This window comes from Pan troglodytes, chromosome 6 (genome assembly GCF_028858775.2).
Source record: "Pan troglodytes isolate AG18354 chromosome 6, NHGRI_mPanTro3-v2.0_pri, whole genome shotgun sequence".
Lineage (NCBI taxonomy): Eukaryota > Metazoa > Chordata > Mammalia > Primates > Hominidae > Pan > Pan troglodytes.
Genome location: NC_072404.2, coordinates 84,702,689 through 84,714,081, shown reverse-complemented (window position 1 = coordinate 84,714,081; position 11,393 = coordinate 84,702,689).

Sequence of the window (11,393 nt, the reverse complement as noted above, 5' to 3'; positions counted from 1 at the left end):
CTTGCCAAAGTATGAAATGTGATTTCTGATAGTTGTTTTTCCTTTTTCATTTTTTTCCTCCTCCTTACTCTTCTCTGACCAGCCTGAAAAGTGATACAAACCAGGCTGGGAACTACATGCTTGCAACAGAGTAATACCCTAATTATCATCCTCTTAGTAAGGGCTGCTTTTGACAGGTGTCAACTAGATTTAAATGGTTGGCTGTTGGGTTCCTTTTCTTTCCCTTTTTTCTACACTGTCATTCCTTGAGGTAGGGTTAAATGCTGACATCCCTTTGTGCTTAACCAGAGATAACTATCAAAGCAATGTATAAATTACAGCTCCAGTTACACTGATGCTTAGGAGGCTCATCCACCTCTAATGACAAGATATCCAATCAACCTGGGCTATAGTTTTGTGAACAGAGTTGTGAAGTTTGGTTAATGAAATCTCACATTTCACATGGTTCCTGACTGTATTTTTAGATATTCTTACAAGTAGGATATCCTAGTTATTCTATCTTTTTATCTCTTGTATGAATAAATTACAGAGTTCTGCTTCTTATCAAAGAAAGCATTCACTCATCATCTGGGAAACACAAAACACTTTTTAGACCATAAATTATTCCTAAAGAAAATCTTAGATGAGTTGGGTACTCCTTGTCGTGTATGTATATGTGCTTGTGAGAGATAAAGAATGTCTGCTTGATGGCATTCATTCTAAATGATCATAGACAGACTACTCGATTGTCATCTTACCTGTCAGTCCTTAAACAAACTACCCTAGAATGCAAACAAGCAAGCCACCACCAAAAATATCCTTTCCAACTCCTTGACCAACCACTGTGAATGACCGAATACACCCAGTTCCTCCTATGGCATTTTCTTCCGGCTTACTGGCAGAGAATGTGATTTCGTGGTAGACTGGTAGATGGTTGGAAAATGACCCCTTATAATGATGGAATTTACATAAATAAATGCTGATAGCACAAAACAGATAATATGCTGTGGGTATCATCACAATAAGTTGTCTCCCACTGACACAGAGTCTAAGTTGGAAGCACACAATTATGCAAATCAAACTAATGCCAGTTGCTCATTACTGTCATGGTGGTAAAGGCAAAAACATATCCTCCATAGACAGCTCGAGACTGGGCCACAAGCCAAAATGTTTGGTTTTGCTGACACAGTAACTGAGTCAACAAAAATAGGATATAATAGTAATACTTCAGGGGAACCCACATCAGGGTAGACCTGAAGCTTAATGGACTGTAAATCCTATGTCGTGCAGAGCACCCTTTCACTGGTATTGACCCATAATACGTCTGCTTCCACATTTGCCGATTATGTAGAAATAGATTACAGAAGCAAATTTTTTTAAGACCTGAAATGTCTGCAAGATATTCTATTAGCTTTTCCTAAAACAGATGATATGACATTTATAAATACTTAAATAATGTCACATATCCCAGGCTAAAACACTTCCCAGAATATTTCAGAGTACCTGCTGCTGTTTGATCTAGGTTTGTCCTGAGTTCTCATTATGGCACTGAAGATATTTTCAAACAATAGAATGCTCATTTGCCACATAAACATCTTTCCTATCTTTAAAAAAAATAGAAGAGCTGTCACCAGGAGAATATTTAACCCTGAATATTTCACAGAACCTTGAAAACAAATATGGCCCTATTGTAGGTAAGTGAAGCAACAGGTGCTGACCCACCAATTTAATCCATTTCTCTTCTGAATGACAGAGTAACATGTGGTGGATTGATGTTATAAATGGCCCTGATGCTTCACCCTTCATGATATTCATGCCCTTTGCCACAAGATTTTGCTGCTCTTCTCATCAAGAAGTATCTTTCCTTGACCCTTGGCTCTGAGTCTAGTCATGTGACTTGTCTTGGCCAATGGGATGGAAGCAATTTTGCCAGAAGCAAACGCATAGAAAAGCATCCGCACACTGCCAAGTCAGCTTATGCTATAAGGACACTGTCTAGGAAGAACATGCTTGGCCTTGCTTGCTTGCTGGAGGGCAGGAGACACATGGAAGAGAGCTAAGTTGTCCTACTAAGGCCGGCCTAGGCCAGCCAACAATGAGCCAGCCCCTGGACAGCTGAGTGAGCTCAAGTCAGAACCACCTAAATGAGTCCAGCCTACATCATCCACAGATTCAGGAACTAATAAATGATGAATGCTTTAAGCCCTTGAGTCGTATACTGTTTGTTAAGCAGCATTATTGTGTTAACAGACAACTGGAGAGTTTTCACAAAGTTTTACAATATCAAAAAAATACAAGAAAAATATACTCTATAAATAATGCAAGAAAAGATTATTTAGTCACCAGATTTAAAATACAAACACGGGAAAAATGGAAATTAAATCACAATGAGACACCACTTCACACCTGCCAGGGAGAACTATAATCAAAGATAGACAATAACAAATGTTTGCGAGGATATGAAGAAATTGGAGCCTTTGTATGTTGCTGTTGGGAATATAAAATGGTGCAGCCACTTTGGAAAACTGTCAAACAGTTCCTCAAAATGTTAAACATAGCAATACTCCTCCTTGGTATTTACCCAAGAGAAAGGAAAACCTAGGTCCATGCAAAAACTTGCACAAATGTTCATGAGAGCATTACACAAATGTCCAAAAAGGAAACAATTCAAATACGGATCCACAGATGAATGAATAAACAAAATTTGGTATATCCATACAATAAAATATTACTCAGCAAGAAAAAGGAATGAAGTACTGATATATGTGATGATATATGAGTCTTGAAAACATTATGCTGAATAAAAGTAGCCAGTCACCAAAGCCCATGTATTGCCTGACTCTATTTATACAAAATGCCCCAAACAGGCAATTCTATACATAAAGAAGACAGATTGATCATTGCAGAGGTGGAGGGCATGGGAATTAACTGCCAAAGAGTACAAGGGGTTTCTTTTCAGGTAATAAAAATGTAAACTTAGATCATAGTGATCATGGTGATGGTTACACAGCTCTGTGTTAGGCTAAAACTCATTTAATTGTCAGTAGGTGATTTTTATACTATGGGAATTATATCTCAGTGAAGCTGGTAAAAATTACATAAACACTTCAGCCTCATCTTCTGACCAAAACATGGCTTGTTTCTTGTTTTAGGCTCTCTTATATCTACCTTCTTGATTGGAAGCTTTATAGTGAAAACAGAACAAATCAAAAGTCTTAGTATTGCTTCTTTAGAATCACACACGTATTTGCTATATGTGACACATTTGAAAAGTGAAATAATGAAGAATTTTTGATGTTCTATAATAGACACTGATTTTTCACAGAACTCCAGCTCTGTCTTTCATTTTCATGTTTTCTGTGATACTCATGCTCGACTTGCTCTTAAAACTCACCTGTGAAAAAGAAAGGGCACTACTTGCCACAGCTTAGGGTTTGCATATCAAGGCCAACTTCAGTGTGTAAACGACACTTGCACCAGGCATGCTTGGAGCTGTTCCCAATTTCGTGTTCACAGCCTCTCCTCCAGCAGCAGGTTTGAGGTTTAACTTGCCCAGTTGTGAGAACTGAGTAAATAGACAGCCCGCAGTGCTGTCATCTAAGTTACCTCTTCTGGAACCCCCACTCACTGCTCCCGCCACAGCTTTTCTTCAGCTCTTCATGATTTTTGCCTAAATTACCACATTTTCTGGACTAGCTCACTTGCTTCTGGTTTCACTCCCCTCGAGTCCACTCTCCTAATTGCCCCCAGAGTGATGGTTGTGAAGTGGGTATCCTGGCCATTTCATGCCCTTACAAAAAACAATTCTAGTGGCTTCCAATCCATACAGATAAAAGAAAAAATTTCATAGTATAACTTGGAAGGCCTTTCATAATCCGACAGCCACGGGAAATCTTGCCACTCCCTCCCCTTGGAGCTAATAAACATTTGCTGTTCTCTCTCGTGCCTTCAGATAAGTGCTCCCTTGTCTTTATGTGTGGTAGAGGAGAAGAAATTAAAATTACAAATAAGTTAAATATATTGGGAGAGACAGAAATGGGGAGTTGCTGCTCAACAGGTATAAAGTTTCATTCATTCAAGATGAAAATGTTCTAGAAATCTGTACAACATTGAACTTAGCGTTAACAATACTGTACTGCACACTTAAAAAATTTAAGAGGGGGTATCTCATGTTATATATTTGTTACAATAGAATAGATGAATTTATAAATATTTATATAGATTTGGATATAGCTTTACTGACCTCTCTTCACTTGATAAGCCCCCTCATCCTCTTGCAGTCCTTTTAGCACCAACTCTGCCAGGAGGCCTTTCTAAATCTGAGATTTGTGTCCTCTCGTATTTTAAGCTACTGGATCAGAAACTACCTGTCCTAAACCCACCTGAGCAAAGCACCCTCGTCCATGTTGCCAGCAGTGCTCTATGTACACATGTACACATCACACAGCATTATCATTCCTGGGTTTTGTTTTTTCTGTAAACTTTTTTCATAGCCAATTGTTACCAGTCCATATAACATCTTTCTTTTATTACTGTAATTCATTTTAATTAGTTAATTCCTGCATCCTCATTTTTTCCTGCCATTACCTCTCCCTATAGCCACCTGCTGTATAGCATTCTTTGGATTCATAAACATGTATGGATTCTTGATTGTGGATAAGACTGTGAAAATGTCTGCGTATTTTACACATAATTGCTATTCACCTGTCTCTCTGCTGCTGAATGGGAAGCTGCTTGAGGAAGGGAAACCAGCCTTTTCCCAACCTGAACACCTTGCACAGTGTCTGATTCCCAGTAAGAGCTCAATAAATGAGTGTCAAATCCATGTATGACATGATACATTAATGAATTAAAAGCCCTACATTTTAGTTGAATTTCTAATAATCTTGGTGGGCTTTACAAGTTTTATATCTCTTCCTACAAATCTAACCATGAGAACTTGCAATAAGCACTAAAAATCTTAAAATATGAGACCATTTGAATCTCAGCCTCTTTTGCTGCCCATGTCTTCCTTCTCTGGCATGTCCCTGAAGCACTCTGTCCCAACTGATACTAGTAGATATTTTAGACCATCTAGTGGACAGTAGCTTAAATGTTTGACAGATTTCTACTTCTTTCTCAAAATGGTTGCTGATTAATAGCTGAAAGGATCAACCCCAGAGGGAACCTGAGGTTTCCTACCTGCCCAAAGCCAGCTTTCACATTCCCATTTCCCACCAGAGGACTGCAAAGATTTTTCCCTTGACTTGGAAACAACACTTGGTTTTACAGTCTGCTTGCCTGTGGTTTAGGAACCGAGCATGTCAGCACTCCTTTTTACTGCCTCAGTGCAGCAGCAAATGTGTTCTGTTCTCTCCTTTCAAAAGTGAAGATTGTATTTTAAAATCACTCTTGCCCCTAGGGAGCCACTCACTCCTAACTCCCTGACAGGCCATGAGGACCTCAAAATTAAGAAAGATGTCCAGAAATGTGAGTTTGTACAGAAAGGACTAGAAAACCACCCAGATATGTAACGGCTCGGTTACGTGCCTGGCTTCTGTCAGGAGAAATGTGTGTCTGAATTTTCAGGCTCATAATAGACATGTACAGCTAACTGACTTTTATTTTGCCTCTGTCATATTGATCTATCAGTGAATCTATAATAGAAGATGGGAGCTTGGAAAAGTAAAAAGTAATAACCACTGAGATGGATAGCCTGAGCAAAAATGTAGTTTCATGGGGACACTTAGTGCAAAGAACTGTAGATTCATGTCAAGGGGGCATAAGTATCCCCTTCAAAGCCAACTGTTAAAAACACCTAGTGCACAGATGACCTGCCTTCAGAATATGATATGTTTCTGTATTGATTTTCAGAGTTTCAGAACAACAGGAAATAGCCAAATGAAAGTTTCTTTGCAGAGCACTAAAAGTAATTTACCTTCTGCCTTTGATTTCAGCTTCAGATTTTGTTTTATGGTTCAAAGTACAAGTGCTTATTTTAAAAAATTCATTTCTAACTTATGGTGGAAAGCAGCACCAGAGACCAAGGAAGTGTGGAGCAAGAAATGAGCCATGAAATGAAACAAAGCAAAACCCCCCAAATTGCATTAATGGAGTTAGTGGTAAGTCATTACACAATGAAGTTTGTCTTTTAAGCACAGGCCCACTGATTGGCAGGCAGGATTTTACCATTATCAGAATGAGGAGCCTATAAAATGCCCAAAACTGTGGCTTTGAAGTCATCTATATTTAGCTTATGTAATTCCATCTTTTGTACATCCCTTTGCATGAAAAATAAAGTGTCATATTCAAATAAAATTGGCCTTCCAGGACAGAAGAAAACACAGTTTACTTTCCAGTACAAATTGGTACCATTTGCACATGTTTGGTCTACAATAAGTACTAAGCATGGGGCAATACTAATGATTTGTGAGTCTTGACTAGACCTCTTTTTTTAAAGAGATTATTCACTTTATATTCAAATAAATTTGGTTTATACAGTATATGATGATGCAAGGAAACAAGTTTCAGCTTATTCAATGCCCAAACTTGAAATTTATTTGTTTCCATTGTTTTCTCCATTTTGGGGCTTTAAGAAGTTGCATTAAGCAGAGTTCTGGCAAGAAACAGAACTCAAAAGAAGCAATTAAAGAGTTTCAACAGAGGCACAAAGCATGGGCAGGGTTAAGGGAATTCAACCAAGGAGGGTGAAACAAGCATTCCTGAGGCTCCCAACCACCACCACGTCTGAAGTGAAGACAGAAGGGAATGTTTAAAGAGTCCATGCAGCCTGAGTCTGAAGGGAAGGCCACCCAGCAGGAGCTGGGGCCGATGGAAGAGGAGCTCAGACACTGCCAATCTATGAACCGAGGGAACAAACACCCCGACTTTTCTTTCTTCATGTCTTCTAGCTTCCTACCAGGGGCTCCTATTGGGTGAACCCCACTGAAAACCAGATAAAAAAAGCTTAGTTTCACAGTCTATTCATATCAGCCTGCTGAAACATACAGCCAAGGGAGAAAGCCCCAGAGTGATCCAGAAGGGCACATTAAAAAAACAAACAAAAATGAAACAAAACAAAACATTGTATCATAAGAGTATTTTATTCTAGATATGTGCTCTATACTCATAGAACTGGCAATATAATTGCAATTCTTCAACTTCAGCAGAAAAACAAAAATGCAGCTTTTTGCTGCACATATGACATACCCTGACCAAGTTAAGAGAGAGATTGGGCTTTGGGAAGAACAAGGATGAAGTAAGAGTATCTATAAGTGGGAGAAACTGTTAAGATCTTCCGAAATAGAAGTTAAACGAAATTAAACAAAGCAGAACAAAAGCAATGGAAATCTGTTAACCTTTGCCTTCCACTTCTTACAAATACAACATTACAGCAAGCAGAAATACTGTGAAAGTATTCCCAGGAGCCATGGGAATAACTAACCTCTTCCTCACTCTCTGCTCAAAAAACTCTCCTAATCAGACTATTGAAATATGCCCCCTAGTTAGTAAGAAAAACAACAGGAAACTGGGATTTGCTTTAAAGACATTTAATCATAGACTATATTTTAAAATATGCATTATATCCACAAAAAGAGTGATATCAGTATCATATGTTTGTCAAAACAAGGTTAAAATGTATATGAACTTTTGACTTTTTCCTTTCTAAATCACACCCTTGTAAGGAGCCCATTTTATTGTAAACATTTAAATCTGTTAGGTATTAGATATGAGCTCAGTTATTTTTGTTTTGTGTATTTTTTTATTCACAGATGTTTTTATTATGCTTTCTGCAATCAAATGATCTGGGTTAGAATTAGAGGATTAGAATGCCATTGGATCTTACTTTAAAAATACAAATTTATCTATTTTCATTAGGAACCTGACATTCTTATCCAGAAAATTTACATTCCATACTGAATCCAGGTATTATGTAACACATATTGGTTGTATTTTTTAAAAAAAATTAACAACTACTTCCCTGCATAGATAAAATATCTATCCATTATCCACCTATCTATGAATCTAAATTTACAATGAATCAAGTGCAAAAATAGCCTAGCCTACTTACAGAGTTCTCTCTACAATTGCCAGTCACTGGAAAAATATTCACAATCCTTTAAGTCCATTAGGATGGTTGGTTCTCACTTCAGATAAAATGATAACTATGTTCTGCCCAAATTTGCTTTGCTTTCATTCTTTGCTTGCACTCTCAACAAAAACAACTTTTTAAAGCTTGAATATTTCATGAACAGTTTTGAATGGCTTCAATTGTTCTGTATTTTTAAAGTGCAGATAACTGTAGGAAGAATATATAGCTAAAGATGTCTCTCGAAGTATGTTGACACTCCAATTTCATTAGAACAGGATTAAAATGTATATTTACATGTTGTGTGTAAAGAAAATACCAGCTTTACAGTGGTAAGTATATATGTGAAGGACTCATTTCAGCATATGACTATACATACACCCACATACACATGCATAGACATAAACACAGACACACATATGCACACATATAAACATACACTTACACACATAAATGCACATATGCGTACATACATACATACATATACACACATACACCTATATACATACTCATACATATCCAGCCATAAACACATACATAATACAAGTACACACACATATACACACATACACATAGGCATACACACATATATACACGCATACATACACACATATCACATGCATACAGATAAACACATGCACACATACACAAACACATACAAATGAACACATATACATACGGACATACACACATATACACATACACATACATATACACACACACATCCACATCCATACTCATGCTGACCTGGGGTAGGACTGTGAAGAAAAAGGATAGGATTTGAAATCAGAAAGTTGGCATTCAAACCTGATTCCACCTCTTCTTAATTATAATCTTAAACCTACACTACCTTTTACCCTATCAATTACTTCTCTAGCAACTCCCCTGAACCCTGTGCTCTCATCCATAACTTATATATTTGTAATTCCCTGAACTCTCTGTATAGGCATCTGCCATCACTCATTTGCTTCCTAAGTACCATTGCCTTAAGTTCGCTCATCACTTGATTTTGTTAACTTGTCTCTTGTTTCAAGTCTCAGCTAACTTGTCACCTTCTCTAGGTTCCCTTCTTGAATTTCTCCAAACTGAGTCAGATGACTGCCTCACTCTTATTCTCCTATGGCCACTGTACATATCTCCTATATCACAGTGCTATCCCATTGTCTTTTGAATTTCTGTTACCTTGCATGTCTTCTCCACTGGATCAAAATTCTTTGGAGGACAGCACCTTTTTTGTTTACTTTCATATTTTCAGTACCTTATATGGCACATAGTTAGAATTTCAATGAGAGTTTTATGAATAAATGAATCTTGAACTCACTGAATTTAACTTTTGACTCCCAGCCTCACCAAATCTTTAGGTACTATCCTTCCATAAAGAAATGAGGGAACATAAAATTCCAAGTGTTTCAGAAACATGCTAAAGTAAACAACAGAAAGAGTGGAGCAGAAGTTAAACCCAAGGCTGTCTTACTTCAAAGACTGTACTGTGTCATGTTCCCTTTCCAGGTAGTTCTCCAAACCTCTGTTTATCAGAGAAATGGGGCTAAGAAAACTGCCCACCCTACAAGGCTGATAAAAAGAATCAGAGAAATCATGTTAGTTAATAATTTGGAACAGAGTAACAGAAAAGTCTAACTTTTTTATTTTACTTTTACAGAGGAAATATCTGTAAATAGCACAGAGAATAAGTGAATCCGAAGAGATTTCCTGGACACGTTTCCTTACCCCAACTTACACCAAAGGTTCTCTTTACCAAGCTCTATCCGGCCACCTTAGTCTCCCCCTAGCATGTGTGCTAAGCACAGATGCACTCCTAGAGTTTATATAAACCAGCACTGACAAGGAAAGTATAGAACCAGAATGAATAAAGAGTATGAGGCTCAGGAAGGCTGCTCATTCTATTTGCCTGCAAAATGCCATCAGCTTGCAATTTAAAGAGAGAACAACATAAGTAGAGCAAAGTTCAATTGCTCTCCAATTAGCCCTAATTAACGAATTGAAAGCTGTTTGTATATAACCAAAGATACCTTTTGTTTTGTTGTTGTGGTTCAGCAATTGAGATGAGTAGTCCAAGTGATTAGTAACTACCAGAGAAGAAGGCAATTTGGGGACGAGTACATGCAATTTTAGTACTGTCTTATGGGGTAAATAATGAGTTTAGAAATGTTTTCACTATTTTAATAAGAAAAAAGAATTTTAACAAACATGGATTATTTGTAGCTATCCAAAGGCAATAAAATCCAAGGCAATCTATGGAAATTAGTCCCCCATTTTTGCAAGACAAACGTGTGAATCAATTGTATTTTCCAATGCTCTGTTGAGAGGAGGTATCTCAGAAACGCAAAATGCATTACTTCATATTAGCAATGCCATTCCTACTGACAATTTAACTTTCAGTGGCTCTAACTCGAGTCCAAACACACGTTTTCCACAAGAGTCCCATGGGAACTTGCAATCACCTTTTCATACCCCTAAGTTGGTGCAGATCAGGAGCAAGCCCCCCTGGATGCTAAAGCAGGAGATCCTTCTCTCTCCTTCTTCCCCAACTGTCGTGTCTATAACTTACAAAATCAAAATGGAGTTTTTAGAAACAGGATGCTTGGACTGAAGACAGGAACGTGGGATGGGGCCCTGACAGGAGCAGGAATCACATGCAACTGGAGGGGTCAGCAATGAGGGCCAGGGGCTGTGTGCTTCCTTTCACACTGTCTATCCATCAGTAATTTTCACCTGGTGCTCAGTCATTTTCTATCTATTATAACCAAATTCCCAGCCAGCTCAGAATGGGCTGGCCTTGAATATCCCTGTCTTTACTGAATTCTTTCTTTCTTAACTGATGCTTTGTGGTTGAACAGATGCATCCCAGATGTGCAAAAAATAGTTCACATTCACAGAGAATAAAGTCCTGGCTCATTAAAGGGAAGACAACATTCCGTCCTGGCTTAGAATACCAAGATAGCATTTCCCAGAGTTGACAGCGAATTGGAAAATTTAACAAAAGCCATAGAAATACTTCCTGGGTCACCAAGAAAGTCATAACAAGAGAATACCATTGATATCCCACCCAGTTCCAAGGGCTTCCCTTGGCACTTAGCCTCCTAGCCATCTCACACATACTCACCTTTTCTGACTCCTAGTTAGACCTCGTGTTGGTACCCATATACCTTTTTTTCTGGTTCAGAAAGGCTGGCCCCGAAAAGCAGTAGCAAAGCTCTAGCTCTGCGTGGTGGCAGGTGCCTGTAGTCCCAGCTACTCAGGAGGCTGAGGCAGGAGAATCGCTTGAACCTGGGAGGCGGAGGTAGCAGTGAGCCGAGATCGTGCCACTGCACTCCAGCCTGGGTGA